General features: G+C 40.8%; 1 protein-coding gene across 1 annotated transcript in view; it reads right to left on the bottom strand.

The window, feature by feature from the left end:
- MMAA (metabolism of cobalamin associated A) overlaps positions 1 to 26,314 on the bottom strand; it is a 1,182,217-nt gene that overhangs the window by 202,808 nt on the left and 953,095 nt on the right. The gene's annotated exons all lie outside the window — the stretch shown is intronic.

A 26,314-nucleotide genomic window follows, 5' to 3' on the forward strand; every position in this document is an offset into this window, starting at 1 on the left:
TTATCTTTTCGCTTTTTAGCGGTAGCAGGCGTCGGAAGATCCGACGGCATGTTGTAGTTACACCGCTTACCGAAAACAAGCCTAGCACAGTCTAATCTGCGTTTAATGGTGCGCTTATTAAATCTAGCGCAAAAGCGACACCCGACTACGTCGTGCTCAGGCCCTAAGCAAGGAATAGAGAGAGAATGATAGTCCCTATGAGGTATCTGTTTCCCACAAGAAATACAATTATTAACTTTTTCTGACATCCGGATTAACTGAGGCAAGAAAAGACAAAAATTTTGCCCAGCGGGTACTTAGCCAACTTGGTCTTGGTCTGAAACTCGAAAACTGAAAATTTCAGAACGCCGAACGGCACTTGCAAACGCTGCTTCTGCTTCGGACCACGCGGCAAGAAAGACTGAGAATATGGCGTCGGTCATGCGCTTAAGTACTACTACGTACTGACGTCAGCTCTGGGCGCCCATGACCGACGCCAGCCTAACCCTTTGGTATTCGGGCCGACCGAGGACAGCGGACTACCCACAGGTTATGACTGCAGCAATGTGAGACGAAGAACATCATAAGACCTCCAAGGAGAGCACTAATACCTGCATGGGACCTCAGTTATGTCTTGGAAAAACTCACACTGCCTCCTTTTGAGCCAGCCTCAACAGCTGATATAAAATTCTTATCCTGGAAAACAGCTCTGCTCCTAGCAATAAGCTCGGCAAGATGAGTCTCGGAGTTACAGGCACTCATGGCTGTGGAACCTTTTATCATTTTCCATCCAGACAGGGTTTCTCTGAGGACAAACCCAACATTTATGCCTAAGGTGGTATCCAGTGTGGCCCTTAACCAAACAATTCACTTGCCTACCTTTTATCCAAACCCACAGAACAAGGGTGAGAGACTTCTGCATTCTTTGGACATACACAGACAGCTACGCTTCTACTTGGACAGAACTAAAGCTTTCAGAAAAACTGAGCAACTTTTAGTGGCATATGCTGCAGGATCACAAGGAAAGGCCATCTCAGAACAGACTATTTCAAAATGGATAAGCCATTGCATTCGTTTCTGCTATTCACAACATGGCAAATCACTGCCTAAGGACATTAGGCCACATTCAACCAGAGCAGCAGCCTTCTTCAGTGGAGTACCAACCAAAGACATCTTAGAGGCTGCAACTTGGAGATCGGTGCACACCTTTACAAAGCACTGCCACTTACCTCTCTACTCTAAATCCAGAGCAGGCTTTGCCACTGCAGTTCTGCAGGGCCTCATAGCCTCTCCTAATCCTATTTAGCCCCAGCCACCCATCCTCAGCTTTGGGATTCAACCCAAGAGCAATGACTGCAACAGTGAAACACGATGTACATAGTACAGTTGTGTACCTACCATAAATGTAGATGTTCGAGTGCATTCACTGTTGCAGTCCAGGTTACCCTCCCACCACCACCCTTTCTTTTGCTGGGTCTTATCTGTACTTCTCTATTCTATACAACCTATGTGGTGTATTTGCTTGTAGATGAAGGAAATGATTACCTTAGTGCATGCATGTTTATTGGCATATTTTTTAGCCTACTCTTTTGAGGGCACTTGACATATGGGGCAAGAAAAACTGAAGAAAATGGCGTCGGCTGCATCTTTTATACCCCTGGCGCACTGACATCAGGGAAGAGGTGACAGCAACCAACGCTGGACCAAGACTTTGGAATTCAGGCCAACTCCGGGTAGCCTGCCAGCAGGATAACCAGAGTAATGACTGCAACAGTGAATACACTTGAATATCTGCATTTATGGTAGGTACACAACCACTTCTTTCTGCTGAGTCAGCATAGCAGGAGCATTCATTATGAATGGAGTATACTATATAATTTCATCAGCGGCACCCATTTGTTTCCACTTATATGTATTATTAGCACTGATATTTTGCAATAACACTGGTCTTGTATGAACTGTTCATTCAGGTCTGCTAGATTGTCTTACTGTAACACATCAGTAGCTTTAATGGTGTTAATTGTACCATGCCAGATTTTTCAGTTATGGACATTGAAATTGCTTTATCAGCATAGGCAGTATGATTAGATACTAACTTGATTTCAGGGCTGTATGGTTTAATGTTGCTTCTTGTTTAGCTTTATAACATGTTTAATGCATCTCCTCTAAACATTCCTGTGTCTATTTTTAGTACCACTATTATGCAAGGATATGATGGGGGTTCACACCTGTGGTTAGTTGGGCAAGCAGCAGCTCAATTCAGTCATGTTTTTGGACCAGTATAGCATTGTATTAGTGCTTTAAAAACATTGAAACACCTCCTCCATATGTTTTATTCAGAGCTGAAGGGGATCAAAATGTATGAAAGGCACTGTAGACTTTAATAGCCAGACTGATTACTATGGTTCTGAACTATGTTCTGACTGCATATATGTGTGTGAATTTTCTAGGGTAAAGAGTGCTTCCAGGTAATATTTTTTTTATATTTAAACTACTAGCATTGAGAAGCAGCACCTTTAGGTATTTCTGACTGATTTTTATTATGTTGGCTGGCTTAACTTGGCATATCCTAAAAAAGGCACTATGGTGACAAAGTTTTTGTCAATATTCAGAAGCCAAGGGGTGATAAGTGCAAACCATCTCTTGAAAAGCATAGTGGCTTCTCGGTTATGTCTACCCAAGCTGTCAGAGATTGAATCCCCTTGTTGTGACACCAGAAACTAAGCCATTTGTTGAAGTAGGTCATTTTTGCTGGTCCTGTCGTATAATCATTGCTGAAGGTAGGATGCGACTTAAGGCTAGATTCATACCTACCTGGGACACATGTATTCAGAGAGCTCCATGTCCCTCTTCATATAGTCCAGTGAGGTATCATGGACTATGACCGTCGTATTGGTTCTTGTGTTTTAAAGCCAGAAGTGCGTGTGCGTGTGCGTGTGTGTATGTGAATGCAAGCAAGGGGCAAGTGTGTGTGCGTGTGAATGCAAGCAAGGGGCAAGTGTGTGTGTGTGTGTGTGTGTGTGTGCGTGAATGTAAGCAAGGGGCAAGTGTGTGTGTATGTGTGTGAATGCAAGCAAGGGGCAAGTGTGTGTGTGTGTGTGTGTGTGTGTGTGTGCGTGTGAATGCAAGCAAGGGGCAAGTGTGTGTGTGTGTGAATGCAAGCAAGGGGCAAGTGTGTGTGTGAATGCAAGCAAGGGGCAAGTGTGTGTGTGAATGCAAGCAAGGGGCAAGTGTGTGTGTGTGTGTGTGTGTGTGTGTGTGTGTGTGTGTGAGAATGCAAGCAAGGGACAAGTGTGTGTGTGTCCATGTCTGAATGCAAGCAAGGGGCAAGTATGTGTGTGTGGTGTGTGTGTGAATGCAAGCAAGGGGCAAGTGTGTGTGTGTGTGTGTGTGTGTGTGTGTGTGTGTGTGTGTGTGTGAATGCAAGCAAGGGGCAAGTGTGTGTGTATGTGTGTGAATGCAAGCAAGGGGCAAGTGTGTGTGTGTGTGCGTGTGAATGCAAGCAAGGGGCAAGTGTGTGTGTGAATGCAAGCAAGGGGCAAGTGTGTGTGTGTGTGTGTGTGTGTGTGTGTGAGTGAGAATGCAAGCAAGGGGCAAGTGTGTGTGTGTGTGTGTGTGTGTGTGCGTGTGAATGCAAGCAAGGGGCAAGTAAGTGTGTGTGTGTGTGTGTGTGTGTGTGTGTATGTGAATACAAGCAAGGGGCAAGTGTGTGTGTGTGTGTGTGTGTATGAATACAAGCAAGGGGCAAGTGTGTGTGTGTGTGTGTATGAATACAAGCAAGGGGCAAGTGTGTGTGTGTGTGTGTGTGTGTGTATGAATGCTTACTAAGCTGGGCATTAATCCCTACATCACTCGATGGGTTGCCAACTGGCTTACTGACAGAACCCATGCTGTAAAAGTAGCCCACTCCAAATCCAGCTTCTGACAAGTCAGAGCACCTTAGGGGTCAGTCCTGGGACTGTTTGGCATCTACTTCTCTGAAGTACAGGCCAACACTAAGGGATTCTGGCTAACAAAGTTCACAGATGACTGCAAACTGGGAGCCATTACTGAATCCCCAAATGTTGTGGATACTCTAGAAAAGGGCCTTACAGAAACAGATGCTTGGTGCCAGAGCCATGGGTTCAAGCTCAGTGCCAAGAAATGTATAGTTATCCCCTTTGGGAAAAAAAACAGGTACCCATTCTGGGACATGCTACACTTAAAGAAATCCCAATATCTCAGAGCTACATGCTCCAGGGATCTAAACCTTGTCATCACAATAAACAAATGCTAGAGGGATAGGTTCTTGACTCAGAGACTGCCCAGACTATGGAATAAATGAGCAGCATATGTTTTACAATTGTAATTTATTTAAAACATTTTGGGAAAATTAAATTTTTTTCTGCAAACTGTTTTTAATGACAAATTTCAGTTAACTAAATCTTTGATTCTGTTCAATGTTCAAATACGTAAATGTGTCCCTAGATCAAAATATTTACTTTTATGGACTTTATTAGCTGAAGCACATAAAGTAATTACTGTGAACTAGAAGAGTGAGACTTTTCCTTTGTTTAAAGAATTTAGAAGTATTATACTTAATGTTTCACGGTGGTGGTGCTGCGGTAGCGTTGTCACCTCACAGTAAGACGTGCCGTTCGATTCTCAGTTAGAGCGTCTTCTGTGTGGCGACATGCGTGAATGGGCGCTCCTCCGTTGAAGGTTCTGCGTCCGGCCCGGCAAAAATCTACTGCCAATCATTAGCAGACCGGAGTTCCGCTGTGGCGACCCCTAACTGGGAAAAGCCGAAAGACACAACAACAACAACAACAACAACAACAACATACTTAATGTTTCTCAACTGGAACTGTCTACTACCTATTATTATTTATTTGACATTCATTAACCGGGTTAGTCCAGCTGAGTCGAAGCACTTTTTCAGTGGAGACCCAGGGAGAAACACTCCACAAATGCATATATATTAGAATGCACAACTACGAAAAGTCATAACTAATAAACAAATAAAAGAAGATTAACAATTTAAGAAAAACTGTACAGATTAGCGATATATGAGATTGTTAACAGCTTCTAAGAATCAGAGATGTGCATGCTATTAAAGTATAGAGTAAAAGTTAAACAAACAGAAAGACGAAAATAAATGACATTCAATATCATCAGTCTATCTAGATGAGAACTGATAGAATCACTTTGTACTACAACTCCTGGTTAAAAGTTAGAGATACTTGAGAAAATTGACTAACATAATATGAAGTAGAATTATATTCTGAAAGACTAACAATTGTTTTTGTTCAAGTAGATACCTTTGTAAATTATTTTATTTTATTTTAATTTACTATTATGAAGTTTTTCTACTTGTGTGGTTAATTTGTTCAAAAAATTATGTTTGTTTGTTTCCCGTTATGAATTGTTATATTTATTTTTAAATCTTAATAAAAATATGTGAAGGAAGAACATTTTGACATGAGACTGTCTTAAAAGAGGAGGATCCATGGGCAGCTATACTATAATAGCTGATAAATGAACCTTGCAAGGGGAATAAGAACGGCCATAGGATAGCAACTCACAAAAATACTGTAGAACCAGAGAACAACTAGCTCTGAATGGGTGCTAGTTATGTTGCTGGGACCAACTAAGAATCCCGTTGCATTTGTTAATATATGATTTTCTAGTAGCAGGCTTTCTTGCCTCCATTAGTACCTGCTGCACTTCCTCAGTAAACGGTAACCAAAAGGAATTAAGACCCTATTCATCCAGGCAGCCAAGCGACACACCCTGACATCAATCAACTTCAAACACCCCCGTTCTTGTGTGAGTAGATCCAGTCTGTGAGTAAGCTTGTGGTAACTACCCCTGGCCATTTCCAAAAGAATGGAGAACCACTGTTGCTTGGGTCAAAAGGCAGTCACCCCAATGATTGTTGGGGTTTCCTTCTGAATCTTCAGAAGTACCCTTGATATTCGTGGAAAGGGTGGAAAGGCATACAGGAACATTCATCTCCAAGGAAAAGAAAACATATCTGTCTTCCAGGCCTTCTTGCATGCAGTTCTGGAACAGAACTTTGCCAACTGATTGTTCAAATAGGAGACAAAGAAGTTTACTTGAGGAACTACTCACAGATGGAGCAAATCTTGGAAGGTACCCTGACTTAGTTTCCATTCATGAGGGTCTGCACTGGTCCTGTTCAGCTTGTCTGCCACACAGTTTTGCTGTGAGAGAATGTAGGATGCCTGTAGAGTGTGGTTGTGATGTGAAGTCATATCCCAAGCTAACATGGCTAGCCTGCAAAGGGAATATAACTTGGGTCCACCTTGCTTACTGATGTACCACATGACTGTGGTATTGTTCTGTAACTCCATAAAGAGATCCCAGGAACCAAATATGGTTCACAGAGTAGAGTGCCTGGATCAGGGCAAGCAACTCCTTGATATTCATGTCCTTGCATCTATCCTTGGTGTCCCACACATCCTGCACTTTTACACCTCCTGAAACTACTCCCCCAGAAAAAGTCTTAGGCATTGGTGGTGACTGACTGCTTTGGGGCAGGGAGAGATAGAAGGGTAGACCTGCATTTAAGGACATCTGTTGTCTCCACCAAAATATTTCTCTCCTGACAAACCCTAGCACTGGGATTTGAAAAGATAAAGGTTGCTCATACTAGGATCAGAGAGATTTTAGATACCACTGCTTCTTTCTCATATGGAGTCTTGCCAGGAGGGTATCATGAAAATCATACATATGAGACCCAAATTCCTGAGGTACTCCACTGCAGTGACTGAAGTCTGAGAGGAAAACCTTAGAAATAGATCTAGATAAACCTATTTCTTCCTATGGAAGAAAAGCTCTTTGAAATGAGGTATTTACAGTTATCATCCCAGGAACACAATCTTGTGTGAAGGAGACAAGAAAAACTTTTGAATGTTCTCTTGAAATCCCAGCTTGTGTAAGAGATCTCTCACCCAAAGGAGATATTCTCGTCACTTTGAAAAAGACTCTCCAAAGATATGCAAGTCATCTAAATATGGAAAAATGTGTGTACCCTGTAACCTGCAATGAGCTGTAACTGGAGATAGACACTTTGTGAACACTCTGTGCAGTGGATAATCCAAAGGGTAAGGCATAGAATTGATAATGAGACCCAGACACAAAACCTGACAAAACGTCTGAAGCCTGGATGAATGTGGACATAAGTGTCTCTTAAGGCTAGTGTTGCCAGGAAACTTGAAAGAGAAATAACAGGTAACAGGTTGTAAAGTGACATTATTTTGAATCTGAGCACTATCACAAACTGGTTTAGAGAAGAAAGATCCAGAACTGGTCTCCAAGTATTTTCTTTCTTTGGCATTAGAAACATCCTTGGATAATCCTTCCCCAACTGGGAAGGAGGAACTGATTCTATCACTCCTTGGGACAGCATGTGATGAAGAACCAGTGAAAACAAGAGAGTCTGATGTGGATGATGAGGAATGACCCGCTGTAAAGGAGAAATTTCCTCCCACTGGCATCTGTAGCCTTGATGAATGATTTTCAGAACACACTGGTTTGAAACAATCTGTTGCCAAACAGAAAAATGGAGATTCAGACTTTCTGGAAGGAAGAGCGGCCAAATTGGGTTGGGGGTCATAATGTCTCTTGAACAGTCATACAGACTTGTAGGACAATCTTTGATTTTGGGAGGTTTGAAACTTCTTTTTGGAACCCCCTTGAAATTTCTTCTTAAATGTTTGCTTACCAGTATTTTGATGAAACTGTTTATGTTGTATTTGTTTGCCAAAACTGGATGAGGAGATAGATAATCCCTTGGAAAAGGAGGGATGAAATCTTTTTCCGTTTCTTTTTGACAGGAAACATGGCCAACTGTGTTGTTAATGGCAGAAGCAGCTTTCCCAGGGATGGACACAGCATTTTGATAAAACAGTGAAACCTTCCCTGTTCTTTCTACCAGGACTGAGGGGACCCCAACAGCCTCAGAGGATGTAGCTAACCCCTTGTCCCTAATGGCTATAGGTGCTACACTGGAGAGATCAGGGGTAAAAGATGACTGGTCTGAGTTATAACTGACCGAGTCACCCATCTGTGGCTGAAGCAAATTGTTAACCTGTTGTGGTGGTAAAGGTTATTTGCTTAATTTTTTTTCCTTTTGTGGCTGGAAGAAGAATCAACTATGGGACCAGTAGTCTGTTCCACAGTCAAGAAGAAAACGGTGCCCCTTTTCTACGGAAGACAATCAGCATCTGCCAGTAAACACCACAGGTTCCACAAAAGTTACTTTTCTGACAAAAAACACCTCGACACGGCTATTAATAGGACGTGCTGGAGGGATAGATTCATCACCCAAAGACTCCCTATGCTGTGGAATAAAATCCCGGTATATGTGAGGCAGAGCACCTCGCTGGCCTTGTTCAAGAGAAATCTTGACCAATGGATGGGAGATCGCAGATATACCCCAGGGATTACCTCAGTGTCACTGCTCAACAGAAGCACAGCAAAATAATGGGTATAGTTCCCCATACTAAAGGGGTGGCGTAAGCCACAAACTATGGGCTAGGCTTGTAAATGCCCTCGGGCAGATAGCCTAGTATGAACCTATGAACCTATGAACCTATGAACACAGTAAAAAGCACTTTAAAACACCATTTTACTTTTGTGGAGCTGGTATAAACACATTTTCTCTACAGAAAAAAAAATGTCTTCAGTTACTTTATACCACTTATAAACTGACAGCAAAAATCAAGTGTTTCATTTAAAAGTATGATACAGTCCAAAGACAGTATGTTAAAACACAATACTCCTAGCTTTAAAGTAACCTTCCTGAAGGTAAAAGTAATAAAACATCAACAAAATTAAGAAAATGGAAGTTTTTTTCTCAAAAGGAACTTATCTGCCAAGCAAAGGAAAGAACAAGCTGACCGCTGATTCTTGTAAGCCACACAGGAACATACTCCATGGTGGCAGTAAAGCCCTGAAGGGTGTCATACCCAAACATGTCTTTTTGTCAGCTCAGTGCAAGCTGTCTGATAGTTTTGGCATGTGGAAGGTGCCCTGAAGTTTTGAAAGCTGGACGGCTGTTATATTGTTGGTAGGATACAACCTGTATAGCTAAGGCTACTGCAGTAGTGATCAATATAAAAGATCTGGAGATGTGATCTTTAGAAAAAAGAAGGTACAAATTATATAGAAATAAATGGAATTTGTGGAAACAATGCATACAGAACATTGCTCAGGAGGAGTGAGATTTAAGGGATGGCAGAGATCGAGCGATTTATGTAATGCTGGAGTGAATGATAACTGTTAAAAAGAAAACATGCATAATATGCAAAAAAGAAAAATGCTTGCTATGGTTTGTCTTCTTTTTTATTACTGTATGTGTACCTACATCAGTGTCTACAGTGCAAGAACTAAGTCAAGATGCTTAAAAAGAAATGGAAAGAAATTTGTACAGTACCTAAATACACAAAAATCCAGGCTACAGTTTGAGGAGTATGCAGATTTCAATGATTTTAAAAACTCATTAAAAATATTCTGGTACAAGCACTGGGGGAACAAGTAGCCATAAATAAAAAAAATGATTTACTTATGTTGGAATTTAGACATTGAGGGGTCATGTGTAGGAAAGGTTCCGTTGAGTTTACTGATGCTGACATCAAAATAAAATAAATCTATACAAAATAGAAATCAATATGAAAGAAATACTGGCTAAAGAGATGCAATCTCTGTGTAGGTGTAAAATGCATTTAGTTAATATATGAAAACTACTGTACAGGAAGAGCAACCGACCGAGTAGGATGGTTGGCAGGCAATAGGTTAATAATATGTATAAAACGTTAGAAAATTGTTAATATTGTTGATGGAACAGTCTTGAAGGAATCTGTAAACTATGCCTGCTGTAGTGCTGTAATGTATATTTTTATTTACTGGAACTTTTCTACCTGGACTTCTGCAGAAAATAGGTTCTTGTTCAGGATTATCTTGGGTTAAAAAATGTAAATAAAAGAAAAACAAAAATATGTGAAATGCAAACTGAAAATGTTACCTGATCAATGTTAACTTTTGAATATTCATGTTAAAAATTGTGTGTGTGAGACACAAAGTTGTCTTAAAAAATTATCAGCAGCATTGCCTGCTTCTTGTACATATGTATACTTACGGCCCACTGTCCCAAAATTCACTAAGTACACTAACCATGTCAGCAATGCTGTGGGTAGCAGCGGGCTGTCCCAAGCCCTGGAGTCTTAACAGTAACTAATTCCACCCCCCATCTATTCTTTATGACGGGTATCCACATCTCAGAGGTGGTGTTCACTTAAGATGATGTGTGCACTGGGGGGTACCCACATTACTTTACTAATGCATGCTAATCCTAGCCCTAACTCTGCCCCAACCCCACCTATATACAATATCTTAAAAAAATCTGTAACACTACCACTACACAAGACACTCAGGAAAATACCACATACAGCACAATGAATGCATAACACTAAATGCATCCTGTACTAAAACGCTAACCTGGAAAACGCATGCATATACACCCAGCCCATCTCAAACACCATTAAACATACACTGCACTAAATCTATCTCCTTCCCTATCCCTTACTTCAATAACCCACAAAAACTTGAACACACATTTGCAATCCCTAATATCTGAATCTTTTGGCATTGGACCCAAACACAATTACCTTCTGTAATCCCATTTCCTCCTTCCAACACCAATGATATTCAAATGCAACTCCACTTACTCAAAATTACATTCAACTAAATTTACACATAGACCTCCCATTTGCAAATCCTAGCATTTGTTATTTTAAATTAACATACTTACCTTTTGACTAGCCATTGATTAACAATTTATTACAACATATTGGCATCTTTCATGTGTTCAAACCATGAGCTGTTTGAATGGTGAAACGAGTGGCAAACATACTGAATGCATCAAAGTCACAAATTGCCTTATCTTTTCATGTGCAAGATCGAGCGGTACAACAAGGATTGTGAATCTGCCCTTTCCCTACTGTAGTGCGATCCTGGAGTTGATATACGTATATAAGTAGTAGTAGGTTGGGTTGCAAGGAGTTTTGCCCCTCCCACCCACAAAAAAAATTGTTTGCAATTTTTCAATTTTTTTTTAAATATGTAGTAGCTTAAATTTTTTTCTAATACTTTGTACTTGACCTTTTGATTTTTCAAGCTGAACTGGTATCATTTGGCCACTGGAAGAGCCAACAGTCCATACCATTAGCTGCCCAAGTGAGTGATGACTGAGTTTGTTATCTAATGCATGGGACCTGCTGGTCTTATGACTCCACAAGCTGCCCCAGAAGGCACTTAAAATTGATATGGTGGGCACCCAATTGTTCCCTCACCTTAGTAGCCTCTAAGGACCACTATCAAAAGCTGAGCCTCTCTCTCCACAATCACCACACAGATACAAATACACATACAAGCAAACATACTGCTTACCTTACCTCTGAACTGCTCCACATTTGTCAGAGTGCTTGGATTTCCATCCCCAAAATGTTCTACTTTTCATTGGCTCAGTTTTAGAGCCAATGAGAAACTGACTTCTGGAGCTAATTGCAGTCAAAAAGATCAAAGGCAGACCCTACTAGATATTTTACACCACTGCTGTGTGTTTAAAAAAAAAAAAAATGGGGGATTTTTTTTTTACTTCTGCTGTATCAAAAAGACTTGTTTGTCTTTTCGGCTTTTACCGGTTAGGGGTCGCTACAGCGGAACTCCGGTCTGCTAATGATTGGCAGTAGATTTTTATGGCGCTGAGTTGCCAGCCCAATGCCCAACCTTCAGCAAAGGCACACCCATTTACGCATGTCTTTCGAACGTCACTCAACCGCAGGAAGGACATGCAGACTCCGCACAGAAGGCAGTCCAGCTGAGAATCGAACAGGAGAACCTCTTGCTGTGAGGCAACAATGCTACCGCTGCACTACAGTGGCTTCGGATAGCAAGAATGCTGTATCAATAAAACTAAGGCCATCTAAAGGAATGCAAAATATTTGAATTGGTATTTTTGCTGCAAACAAAGCAGGGACTGACTGAAAAGGAGGAAAGAAAACATAATTTTTGGTTCATAACTCTGCTGACAGAAGCAAGAGACTGCGCTGTTTCTTAAATTTAAATGTTTTTTGTGAGAGGTCCATCTGAAGTAACATCTAGCTAAATTCTACTGTTCTACATTATCGCTACAGAAAAAAATGCCATCTGCTGCTTTTAGCATTCTGATTTGGAAAACTAGCTACCTCTTTACTCATCTGATTGCTGATGTGTTTGTTTGTCTTTTCGGCTTTTCCTGGTTAGGGGTCGCCACAGCGGAACTCCGGTCTGCTAATTATTGGCAGTATATTTTTATGGTGCCGAGTTGCCAGCCCGACGCCCAACCTTCAGTGAAGGAACGCCCATTCACGTATGTCTTTCGAACGTCACTCGACCACGGGGAGGACATGCAGACTCCACACAGAAAGAACTCCAGCCGAAAATCGAACAGGAGAACTTCTTTCATCTGATTGCTGATGTGTGCTTTTGTTAAAATTCTATGTGTTTTTTGGTAAATGTGAGCTAATACAGATATTACTCTATTAGAAATAATAAAACTTTATTTTATTTGGTATTCACTTTTCTCTACATGCAATGTATTATGTTGACTATCAAAACAAACCATGTTAAATATACCAACAAAGATACAAATCACGTAATAGAGACTTGCCGCACACTTTGCCGCAAACTGCACCAACTGTATTAAAGCCAGTCTATATTAAAACGTAAAAAGTTGGTGTCAGCTCCCAAAAGAACTGTAAGTTCAATAGCTGTATGTCAAAACAAGTCAAATTACCTTTAAAATGATCGGTTCCGGTCTATTCAGTCCAAAAAGGTACAATATATGCTCCTATTTAATTTGTAGCAAGATGCAGAGAATGAATAACGGAAATCAACCAGAAATCCGTTGTCAGCAAATAGTCCCGGTCTGTTCAGACCATAATCAACGCAAAGTTTAACCAAGTAGTAAACGAACCAAAATGCTGGTATCAAGTAATTAGTCCAGGTCTATTCAGATCAGAAACCAGCAAACAAACACACTTGGTTACCATGCAGTAAAAGCGACTCTGCAGTCAAATAAAACGTAGATTCCAGCAACAGCGAGTAATAGTAAATAAAAGCTCTTTTATTGGATCCACAGAAAACAATGGTAAGCGCTTTCGCAACAAGTGCTTTTTCAAACCAATACATTTTCATATAATCAGCATGCCCTTTATATACCTAATTCAGTGCTGCTTAATGAGCTCAGGAAATCAATCGCTTAAAGAGATATGCAGCTATACAGCTCTATAACAACACATACATAAGTATATTTATATTTAACTATGCCTGACAATAAAACAAATAGAAACTTTAAAAACTTTTACACTTATATAATTAATGCTATAATGCAATATATAATGTGTAATGAGAAAGTATAAATAAACATCCTAAACCAATACAATTTGAAAAATATATAAAATATATAGTAATAAACATAAAACCATGAATTAAATTAAATTAATATTCTTCAGTTGAATTAAGTTCTACAACTTAACTATATTTAGATACATAGCATGAGTTGAGTGTATGATAACCCCTATTGTAAAAACTATGTATTAATAAAGATAAAATGTAAATCAATATACACATAACTACAAATGAAGTATGTGTGTATGCTGATTATATGAAAATGTATTGGTTTGAAAAAGCACTTGTTGCGAAAGCGCTTACCATTGTTTTCTGTGGATCCAATAAAAGAGCTTTTATTTACTATTACTCGCTGTTGCTGGAATCTACGTTTTATTTGACTGCAGAGTCGCTTTTACTGCATGGTAACCAAGTGTGTTTGTTTGCTGGTTTCTGATCTGAATAGACCTGTACTAATTACTTGATACCAGCATTTTGGTTCGTTTACTACTTGGTTAAACTTTGCGTTGATTATGGTCTGAACAGACCGGGACTATTTGCTGACAACGGATTTCTGGTTGATTTCCGTTATTCGTTCTCTGCATCTTGCTACAAATTAAATAGGAGCATATATTGTACCTTTTTGGTCTGAATAGACCGGAACTGATCATTTTAAAGGTAATTTGACTTGTTTTGACATACAGCTATTGAACTTACAGTTCTTTTGGGAGCTGACACCAACTTTTTACGTTTTAATATAGACATGTTAAATATACAGCAACCTTGAATATCAAGTACAACGAACATCTTTCATGATAAATAGTAGCACTTTTTTAATGTACACCCTTAAAAGTGAGTGCTACTTTTAAGGGCTTTGTTTTAAATATATTTTATAGATATATCTGTACAAATTCAGATGCAGTCCTGATAAATATCAGGGCTTCAGAAATGTGTTTTCAGATTACACAAATCTAGCCTATCATTTTTCCTGTTAACAGTATATATTACTGTTGGTGTTTCCTAGCAATTCAGTCATGGTCTGGAGGATTATATTAATGAAATGTTATTATGAACAGTAGGAAGTGTTCACTGTGTACATCATAAATATGCCTTCCCCGTTTGGCTCCCCACTGAACTTCAACAAGCTAAAATGCTGTTGGGTTCCAAGAACAAGGTGGTTGCTTGTGTGTTGCTGCACCAAACAGCATGGAAAATCTTCTGACTCTGTGATGAAATAACTAACCAGTGTTTCTCCCACATGTTAAAGGTATGCTTTCCTGTCACAAATTTATACTGGGAGTTATTAACTGCAGAGGTAGCCACTTGTTCTGTATTGCATGCATACCTCTCAACCTCTTAGAGCAAAAAATCTGGACAAAGCCACAAATAATGGGGGGGACAAAGGGCCAAAAATAGGGACACTTTTTAAATATTGCTCTTACAAACTTAGAAAGTTAATAGAATAACAGGTCTTGCATTAGCATGAATTTTCTAAAGGATATGAAGTCTGAAAATCAAATGTCTGCCACTATTTTCTTACTTCTGTCCTCAATGATTTGTCAGAAAACTACAATTTTATAAGGAACAGACCAAAAATATGAGTCAAAAATCTGGGCATTCTGCAAAAATCTGGACAGTTGAGAGATAGCATGGATGCCTGTATGCTTAACTGTTAAACATTACAATGAAGTAGGGATGCAATTTTGGTGTAACTGTAGATGTATTTGTTTAGTGCCATGAGGGCCTTAATTTCATGTCATGCCCTTACAACAGTTTAAAACAAAAGTTATACACTCACTATAATGATGCATCTGTGCTGTACATTTTCATTCCTACTCAACTGGCAGGTCTCGGATCCGACTTCAGATCTGGCTCAGCCACATTTACTAGATTCATGGATCCAACTCTCAAAGCTCCTCCCTTACCCACGATGGCCCACTAACCTAATATACCTCAGATGGAATTTGCTGAACCCAGTAACAACGGTTTGTTCTTAAACAGAATCACGAGAAGAATGAAAAACAAAAACAACAAAAAAAAAAAAAACAGCAGAGATAAAACTGGAGTTCAAACAAGGAATCATACGTTCCCAAGAAAATTCCTTGGGTGTCCCTCCAGGAAGGAAAGGAAGGGGGTTAGGAGGGCAGGAAGTTGAGGAAGAATGAAAATGGATAACACACATGCACTGTTATGGTGAGTACATAACCTTTGTATCTGATGTTGTCATTTTCATTTGTTCCTCAACTGAAGAGGCAGTGTCTCCTGCTAGATGAACCTTGTGTGATCCTTATGGAAGGATATTTGGAAGAACTGCAGAGCCAAAAGCAGCTTTGTTCGTAGAAATCAAATCAAATTTGTAATGAGCAATAAAGGTATGAGCATTGGACCAAGTGGCAGCCGCACAAGTGTCATCTATTAAAGCTCTTGAACAAAAAGCCGAAGAGGTCGCTATAGACCTTGTTGAATGTGCTCTTGGTGGCTTAGGCAAAGACAAACCTCTCTATTTATAGACAAAGGATATGCAATAAGTCAACCATTTGGCTAAAGTCATTTCGGAAACTGTCATGCCCAATCTGTTATGATTAAAGGATACAAACAATTAGTCAGATTTTCTGAAATCTTTGGTTCAATGAAGATAAAAACAAAGTTGTCTGTGTACATCCAAAAGATGCAGTATGTATTCACCTTTACTGGAAAATTTTAAGAAGAATACCAGGAGGTTAATGACCTGATTAATGTTAGACGTTGAAGCCAGCTTAGGTGAAAAAGATGGGTTAGTACGTAAAGACACCCTATCCTTACGAAAGGTCAAGTACGGATACTTAGAAGAAAGGGCCTGGATTTCAAATACTCATTGAGTTGACATAAAGGCAACTAGGAAAAAAGTTTTCCAGCATAAAAAAGTTTAGGTGTGATTTGGCAGAAGGGTCAAATGGAATTTTAGTCAAACTATGAAGTAAGACACGCAAGGGTCCTTGACTGGGGGGGGGGGGGGGAGTAAAAAAAAAAGTGCCTTTCAGTAAGATTTTACACAACTTAGATGAAGCCAAAGAAGTGTGATTTTTGCTGGAATGAAAATCAAAAATGGCAGCAAGCTGGACTTTGATAGCCCCCTCTTTGAAGATGGATACTAAACAATCTAGGTATGTGGAAACTGGGGATGAAAAAGGATCCAAATCTCTCTGAAGGGTCCAAATAGAAAATCTCTTCCATTTACTTCTGGGAACCTTCCTAGCAGCAGCTTTTTGAGAGGATAAGAGGATATGCTGGACAGGGGAGGAAAGCCTGAACTGTTTATCCATCACTCCAACAGGAGAAACCATGTGGCTAATTTTAGGTCTGTTATCTCCGGATGAGGTATCCCTGTCAGATGAGACAGGAGGTCTGAACTGTGGTCCAGTATCCAGGATGGATACAGAAGATGAATCAACAGGAAGGGAAAGCAGATTTAACAAGGCCATAAAAGTGCAATGAGGATAACTGTGTTCTTCAACTGGTAAGCTTTCTGTAGAAATTTGGGAAGTAACAGTAATGGGGATAAGTGTAGAGGAGACCACGGGGCCCAAGTGTGAAGTACAGCATTTTTTGGCGACTCCCCCAGAGGGAGGGGAATCAGGGTGAAGAATCTACTGCACTTGTTGGTGAGGGGAGAAGCACAGAGACTGCAGAATGGCTGACCCTATTAATGGAAAATTCTCTTTGCCAGTTAGAAATTGACAGACTACTCATAAGGCATCAGAATGGACCTGCTTAGTTTGTCAGCAACCTATAATTTTCCCCCAGTATATGCATTGAAATGAGAAAGCAACTAGAAGAGCTCACCCAGTGCCATACTCTCATTGCCTAGCAAAAAAGAGAAGACCTGGTCCCCCCCCCCCCGTCTGTTGATGTACGAGACTACAGACATACTGTGTGATTAGATTGCAATCATCCTGGAGGGGAGAGCATCTTGAAAAGCCTGCAATGCTAGAAGGATGGCAACGACATGCAGATTGGTTTCTTTTTGTGACCATGTACCTAGGGCTGTCCTTCCCAAGATATGCCCTACCCCAGGAGGGAGGCATCCATGGCTACTACGACTACCAGTAGAGGTAAAACAAATGGACGGACTTGAGAATAAAATATTATGTACTCTCCATAATGTTCCATCTGTATTGTCCACCTTCTTTCTTCCTCAACTGATGGGTTCAGATCTGAGACTCTGGTCTGATTTGGTCACTTCTACCAGATCACTGGATCCTAGAACTCTTGAGCTCCTCCCTTTACCCATAATGCCCTGCCAACCTAATGCAACTCAGATCGAGTCTGCTGCCCTAGATATAAAAGGACAACCTAAAATAAAAATACCAGAGGCAGAACAGAAAAGGGAGGCAGCAGTTCAAACAAGGAACAGATGTTCCTATACAACTCTTACATCTCTCCAGAAGGCAAAAAGGAGGGGGCAGGTGGGTGGGAAGTTGAGGAGGAATGAAAATGGACAACACAGATGGAACATTATGGTGAGTACATAACTTTTTAATCTGATGTTGTCATTTTTATTCATTCCTCAACTTATGGGACAGAGTTCCCAGCTACTGTAACTCTGGGAGGCCCCTAAGGAAGGATATTCCAGAGCACTCCTGAGCCTAATGCCGCTCTTTTCCTTAGAAATCAATTCCAATTTGTAATGAACAATGAAAGTGTGGGGATTAGCTTAAGTTGCAGCTGCACAAATATCATCTGGATATGCTCTGGACCAAAAGACTGAAGAAACTACCACAGATCTTGTGGAATGGGCCCTAGGAGGTTTTGGTAAAGATAAACCCAATTCATCACAGACAAAGGTTATACAATCAGTCAACTATTTGGTCAGTGTAACTTTAGATACTTAATTGCCTGATCTGGATGGAGAAAAGGAAATAAATAATTGGTAAGATTTCCTAAAGTCTTTGGTTCTATGAAGGTAGAAACAAAGTTGTCCAAGCACATTCTGCAAATGTAACATGTACTTCCCTTTGTTTGAAAAATATGGAAAGAAAACTGGGAGATTTTTGACCTAGTTAATATTTGACTCAAGCTACTAGGAAAAAAAGGACGGATTATTTTGCAATAAAACCTTGTTTTTAAAGACAGAGCCTAGTGTTCGGATACTATTCTAGCTGATGTAATAACCACCAGAAAAATGGTTTTCCAAGATAAAAATTTTACAGCAGCTTTGGCTGAAGGTTCAAAGAGACATTGAGTTAAGGCCTGAAGCATTATATTTAAATCCCAAGGGGGTGTAGGATCTTTTAATGGAGGTCTGAGCAAAAAAGCTGCATTGAAAAAGACATTGCAAAATTTAGAAATGGCTAATGTAGAGTTATTTTGCCCATGTAAAAATTAGAAATGGCAGACAACTGTAACAGTTGAAAAACTAGCTCCTTCATTAAAGATTGAAACTAGAAATTCAAAGATTGCTGGTACAGGAGCTGAAAAAGGGTCCAGATCTTTGCCAAGGGCCCAGATGACAAATCTTTTCCATTTACTTTTGTAAGTCTTTCTAGTAGAAGCCTTATGGGAGGATAGCAAAATATGACAGACCAGGGAGGAGAGCCTGGGGTGTCTAGTAATCAATGGAACTGGTGAAATCATGCAGTTGGAGGCCTGTTATCGTTGGATGAGTCATGCCTGTCAGGTCAGACAGTAGTCTGTAGGTGGATCCAGAATCCATGGTGGATGTTGAAGATGAAACCAAAGGAAGAGAAACCAAATGAGGCCAAAAGTGTGCAATAAGGATAACTGTGCTCTTCAACCGATCTGCTTTCTGAAGAAATTTGGGAATTAGTGGTAAGGCTGAAAAGCATACAGCAGACCAGAGGGTCAATTATGAACTAGAACATTTCTCAGGGACTTCCCCGAAGGAGGGATAGGGACAAAGAACCTACTGCACTGGTTGAGGGGAGAGGCAAATAGATCATAGAATGGCTGGCCCCACTGATGGAAAATTCTCTCCATAACATTGACATTGAGAGACTGCTCATGAGGCATCAGAATGGACCTGCTTAGTTTGTCTGCAGTCATGGTGGATTTCCCGGAATATGTGTTGCTATTAGAAAGCAACTGAAAGAGATCACTCATTGCCATACTCTCACATTTTTTAGACAAAGAGGGTAAGCTCTGATTCCCCCTTGTTTGTTGATGTACCAGACTACTGACATATTGTCCGTCTGTATTGCAATTGCCCCGATGGAAGAATGCCTTGAAAGGCCTGCATTGTTATAAAAATAGCTCTCATCTCCAGGATATTGATATAAATCTTGGCCTTTTCAGGGGACCACGTACCTTGGACTGTCCTTCCCAAGTAGTGCCCCCCATCTGAGCTGGGAGCTGTCTGTGGTCAACATAGCCTTGAGAAGGGGAAGATCACATTGATGGCCTTTGTGGAACTGGTTTGACTGAATCCACCATAAAATATATCTTTTGCATGCTAGAGTGATCTTGACTGGCATGGATAATGGATGTTGGAGAATGGACCACTGAGTCGACAGTCCCATAAAGTATTCTCATGTGAAACTTGGCCAAGGGAACATGAGTGACAGCTGTTGTCATGGAACCCAATGCCTGTATTATTAGTCAGGCTGGAAGAGATGAATTATGGATAACTTTCTTGACTTGAGACTGCAGTGTGTTTACTCAAGTGGAAGGAAGAGAGGCTATCTGACTGACTGTGGCTAAACTAGCACCTTTATACTCCAGACTCCTTACTAGGGTAAACTGAGACTTCTTGTAATTGACTGTTATTCCCAGATTAGGACATAACTGCAGCAAGCAGTCTCTTGCCTGTGATAGTTGATGCTTGGTTGAGGCAGTAAGGAGCCAGTCATCTAGATATGGAAACACCTAAAATTCCACCAGTCTCAAAGGAGCTACTACCACTGTCATGCATTTGTTGAACACGCTGGGTGCTGTGGTGAGACCAAAGGGCAGTGCTCTGAATTGGTAATGAATGGCTCCTAGACATATGTGTAGGCATCTCCTGGAGTGCCTGTTCATTTTGATGTGATAGTACACATCCTAAAGATCTATCAAGCACATCCAATTGTCCTTTTGCTGCAGAGGCAAAATGAACTGAACTGTGACCATCCAAAACTTCGTATGTTGAACAAACTGATTTTAACTTGCTGAGATCCAGAATTGGCCTCTACTATACTGTCTTTTGTGGTACTAAGATGAATCTTGAGTAAGTTCTGCACCCTCTCTGGTCTTGTGGGACCTCTTGGATGACTCTTTCACGCAGCTTTTTTATTTCTAGAGATGCTGTATCTCTCTGATGGGGTGGAACATCAGGGATTTTCTTCACAATTCTGGGAGGTGCCAGAGAAAATGGTATTGTACAACCTCTAGACAGAATTCTCTACACCCACGACTTTTTTGTGATGGATAGCCAGGCTCTCTGGTGCAGGGATAAATGACCCCTGACTGCCTCTGGAGAGGGACAGTTGGGCCTCCCTTCAGGAGTGCTGATAGGGCCTATCTGAGAAAGAGTCTCTAGATCCTTGGTTCTGCAGACCACCTGTGCCATGAGGATGGTGTCTTCCAGCTGAGATCCCCCACTGCCCTGGAGGGAACCATCTCTGCGTGAATCCTGGAAAGGACCCTTGGACTTTTTAAATCACATCTTTCTGCTACCTATCTGGTTCCTACAGAAGGGCCTTTGAGGGGTAGAGAAACATACATCCAAGGCAGGCAGGGTGTCTCCCTCCTGTTCACACATGGAGAGTGTGTCCTTAACCTTTGGGCCAAACGGAGAAGATCAGTCAAAGAGTGCAGTGATGAACGAAGACTTAAAATGGTTACAAAACAATCAAATAAGCGCATCAAGCATGTCTCCTGATGGTGAGGTATCTTCCGTAGCATGGGAGCTCAACCTCATGGATGCATTTGACACAAGACTGGAAGGTGGCCAGCTGCAAGGAGATTCTGTTCTCATCCTCACAGGACATGGACCCCAAAACAGATTTGGCAAGCTCCTTAATCTAATCTCTTTGCAGTCTTGTAAAATGTGTCAGGTAATTCAGCAACTTAACAACAAAGGTTGCTGAAGCATAAGCATGCTTCCCAATCTGTCCAACAACCTAGACTTTCTATTAGGGGATGGACAAAAGAATTCTGTTCTACTAGTTCTTTTCTTATAGCTGCAGCTGCAACCATGGCATCAACAGGTAATCCCTTGCTACAGTATGCATGATCTCTGGAAGGGGGGGCAAGAATTTTATCCAATCTTTTAGATATTGGCTCAACAGTGTCCAGCTTCTTCCATGTTTGAAGATCTCCAGGATGTCTCCAAAGGAGGCGATAATGTGGGGGACCATCCCCCTCATCAACAACCTCGGTGAGAAATTCCTGGGGGTGATCTAAGTGTCTCCTCTTGCATGTCCATTGAAATTGAGGGACTTTCTCAGTGGGGTGTTCTCAGGAAATGTCAAAACAATAGCAATGCCCTGATGGACTGGTTGGAGGCTTGCTTGGGTTGCCTGTCCCAGTGGAAGAGATGATCCAGGCTCAGAAGACAGAACAGTATGAGGCAGGGTTGTCTGATCTGAAGGAGGCAGGGATGTCTATTTTCTAGTCATACAGAAAACCCTCTCCACAACCTCTAAAGCACAATGCCTAGGAGAAACAAAAGTTGATGACTCCGAAGATGGAATCTCTTGGATTGTCAGCTCCTGCAACCCCATTAGTGCTTCACCCGAGGAGGGAGTCGGACCAAACCTATCCTGCACCGAGGCTCCAAGGGGTATACATGGCTCCGAAAGCTTCAGAGTCAACTCCAAGCCCTCGGATCCGGAAATGAAACATTTGGTGCCAGAGGGTTAAGGGGAATATCAGAGCCAAACAACAAACATTCTTCAGATCCGAAGTAGACACTCCTAGGGATCTGAAATCTGATAGCTCTGAAACAGAAGGACAGATCGGAGAAGGAAATACCAGATGGGAAATGGACAGGCATCAGCTCTCAGGCCCTGAAGAGGTCAGTGTCAGGAGAAACCCCATCTGTATCTGTTCCTTAAGGAACTTCCTCATCATCCTATCTATGTTTGCTTCTGAAAGGCTTCTGGAGGATTGAAGAAGGCCTAGAATGCCTTTGAGGCGACTATTCTAGGAATGGAGAGGGGAGCCTGGACGAAATCAGATCTGATGGAAGGGGTGGGATATGGATCAGAAGAGACCTTGATTTTTGACTTGTCATCACCAAAACTGATGGATCTAACTTTCTCTGAATCATAGCAGGGAGCTCCACTGAGGAAGCCAAACTCGAGAAATGATCTGGAGACCTTTTCAGGGACTCCTTGTCCTTACTTAACGTGTCAACTTCTGATTTCTTTGACTTTTTAGAAGGGGGTTAAGCCCCAGCCACCAAAGATAAAGATGTAGAGGGTAAAAGATCCTGCAGAACTAATTTGTTCTTCCTGTCAGCAAAGGGTCCATAATTAAATCCAGAAAAAATGGCACAGTCAACATCAAAGCTGCTGGACCCAAACAATAAACACATTCTCTGTGGGCCTCGGAATTTGGGATCTTATGCCTACAGAAAACACACTTTTTAAATCCGGAGGGTTTCTCTGACATCTCAAAACTGCTGCAAGTAGCACGCAATAAGTAACAAGAAGTATATGCTACTAAAAGCTATAAGAAAACAACAAAGGTTTATCTATTCAAACAGAAAATATTTTTTTTAAGGGAAGAAAAAAAAAGGAAGAGAAGGAAAAAACTGCCAACAACGGTAGACAAAGTACTTGAAAACTTGAAAGTGTACAAATGGATACCAGCAATGGTTATAAAAGAAGTACGAAACGGTAATTGAAATTAAAAAGGGGGAGAATTAGCCAAGTCACTAAAAAAATGGGAGGGAGAAAGATGAAAGGTAATATACCAAATGTACTTGCCCCTTGGTTTTGATTAGTTGTGTAACAGTACCAGTTAAGCTAATAAAATCTACAGGAAACAACTCTTCATTTAAACATTACGTTTTAGTTTACTTCTTATACGATTTCTTAAGGTTCTTTTTACTATTTTTCTAAGTTTCTAATTACTTACTAACTTTTTTTAGCATCCTGATGAAGAATACTGAAAGCACCACAAACGTTTAGTGAAGAACATCATTTACAGGCTTACATAATATTTAAATGAAGAGTTGTTTCCTGTAGATTTGATTGGCTTAACTGTTTCTATTACACAACGAATCAAAACGGCAGGACATCAGGTACAGGTTTACATAATATTTAAATGAGGAATTCTTTCCTGTAGATTTGATTGGGTTAACTGTTACTGTTACACACTGAATCAAAACAAAGAGGTAGTACCATCTTAATGTCACATTTGATTGGAATAAAGGCTTTGGCCCTCTACACACCCATGCAGCTTTACTGGTTACCTGCCACTGACACTTCCATACACTTGGCAATAAAAACCCTTTTTCAACACTGCTATTTCAGAACCACTAAGTAGTGCTTATCAATAAAGTCTTCTTGAACTGAAGTATGTCTGCCAAGTTTTATTGGATGGAGAATATCTTCCTGATGCCATCTGAAAACCTGGCTTTGGAATGCCTGATGTGTGACCAACTGCAGGCTGCTTGTTTATTTTCCTCATACCTGAACTGAGAATTAATGTTTCGGTTGTTTGTTTTGCTTATACCTGAACTGAAATTTAAGGAACACATCCCACCTAATTACTTGAGTGCATGCATTTGCTGATTTTGCATGTAGAATTTGTCTGGTGCCTTTGCTGCATTTTTTAGCAAATCAAATATTTTGAAATGTGACCTGTGCACTTTATCTATACTTCAGACTCTACCCCAACCCCCTGGAGCCACTGCCAGCATTTTGGCTCCAAGAGTCCTCTTGCTCAGAAAGCATCGAAGTTGTGTGACACAGGAACCTCATTGGAGTTGAAGAATGATCTGTCTTTGGATCCGATGAGGACACCCCCCAAGGATCTTGGATCCGAGGGCTCCAAAACCACAGTATGAATCACAGAAGGAAATATCAGAATAGGATGAGTGGAGGGCAGGGTTACAGGTCCAATGGGAAGCAGAGTCAGAATTACCCCCATCTGGATCTCAACTCTGAGGAACTTCCTCATCATCCTATTCACCTCTGCTTCAGACATGCTCCTGGAAGACGTAAGGGGGAGCTAGTAGATGGTGACCTGGAGGGTCTCCTTGGAGTTTCTTGGAGAAAGGGTGACTGTAGTCGAGGACAGACAACAGTGAGAAGCAAGGTGACTGGATCCAAGACAATCCTGGCTTCAAGGAGGTAGGATCTGAGGGTGTCAGATCTGACTTTTTTGACATTTCTGCAGGAGGCTCAGAAGTCAGAGACAATGCAGTTAAAAGGTCCGGAGACCTCTTCTTAGGTTCCTTATCATTTGAAGGCACTTCAGGTTTCACATTTTTGGATTTCTTGAAGGGGGTCTGAGCCCCAGCAGCAACAGAAGAAGAAGAAGACAGGGAAAGAAGACCCTTTAACACTAATTTATTTCTCTGGTCACTATGTGTCCTGGAATTAAAATTGGCACAGACAGAACATTCAGTTTCTAAATGGGCAGAGCCCAAACAGTAGACATATCCTCTATGAGCATCAGAATTGAGACTCTTGTATCCACAGGAAGTGCACTTTTTAAAATCAGTCAGGTTATCTGCCGTTTTGAGGAGATAAATGAGAGGTTTCAAAATAGCTAGAAAAAGTTTTTTTTTTCTTACAATACAGGACAGAAAGTGAAAACAATGGTACAAAAATACTCTACAGAGGGTAGGAAAGGAAACATTACAAGAAAGGAAACTATAGTACTGACAATGAAACTCAGCAGAGTACCCAAACTACAAGAGGGAAGGAAAAAGAACTGCCTAATGGACAGAACCCCAAAACTGTACAGAAAGCAAGGGAAAAGTGAAAGAAAGCTAAAAGGTAATTTAAAAGAAGAAACCTTACAAGTATGAAATACTGAAAAAAACAAAAACACCCTAAAGCTTGAGAGAAGGCAAGCCATGTCTGAGTGATAAGGCGGCTAATGACATATGAGGTATATTAGGTTACTGCAGCATTATGAGTAAGGGAGGAGCACAAGAGTTGGATCCATGAATCTAGTAAAAATGGCCGAGCTGGATCCAAGACCCATCAGTTGAGGAACAAATGAAAATGACATCAGATTATTATTATTATTATTATTATTATTATCAGATTACACACTCATCTCCTAGGGGCACAAATTTATGCATAAGCAAACTTTAAGTGCTATGATTTTGGACCCTCTGCTATGATTTTTCGTGGAAGTCTGCTATGATTTTGAAAGTGGAGAGGTTCAGCGGTATACTGCTTGCTTCCAAGTTGAAAAGTTAGAAAAAAAAAATGAAAAAAAACTTTTCATTCTAAATCAAGTGCGGCATTGTTAGTCAAGTTGTGAAGAAAAGAAACTGTTTTTAGACTTAGTGCTGTAGGAAGAGCTGAAGGGGGGAAAGGATTAAGTGGCCAGCATGAGGATCTCTTCTTGGGTGGACTGACATAGCCTGCTACATTCTTTTTAAGACTGCAAGTTAAGTCCACTGTAGAAGCAGAAATGGGGTGGGGATGTAGAGGGGGGGGGGGGGTGCAAACTCCTTGCAGTCATACTCATGAGACAGTAGTGTGATATGTGTAAGGCATCAATGCACACTCCTCCTAGCCCTAAAGGGGACAGTTCATTCCCTTTCCAAGTTGTTATCCCTTGGATAAACAAAAAATCCTCTCCAAAGCACAGCAATGACATCTCCTTCTTTGACTCTTTGAAAGTCACTAGGAAATGGAAGAGACTCAGGGCCAATGGTGGAGATGGGGGACAAAAAATACACAAATAAAAAACAAGAAGAGGTAACTGAAAGTACTGCTGCTATTGTTTGAAG

The sequence above is a fragment of the Protopterus annectens genome, chromosome 2.part1, assembly GCF_019279795.1.
Source record: "Protopterus annectens isolate FY-2018-M chromosome 2.part1, PAN1.0, whole genome shotgun sequence".
Classification (NCBI taxonomy): Eukaryota; Metazoa; Chordata; order Ceratodontiformes; family Protopteridae; genus Protopterus; species Protopterus annectens.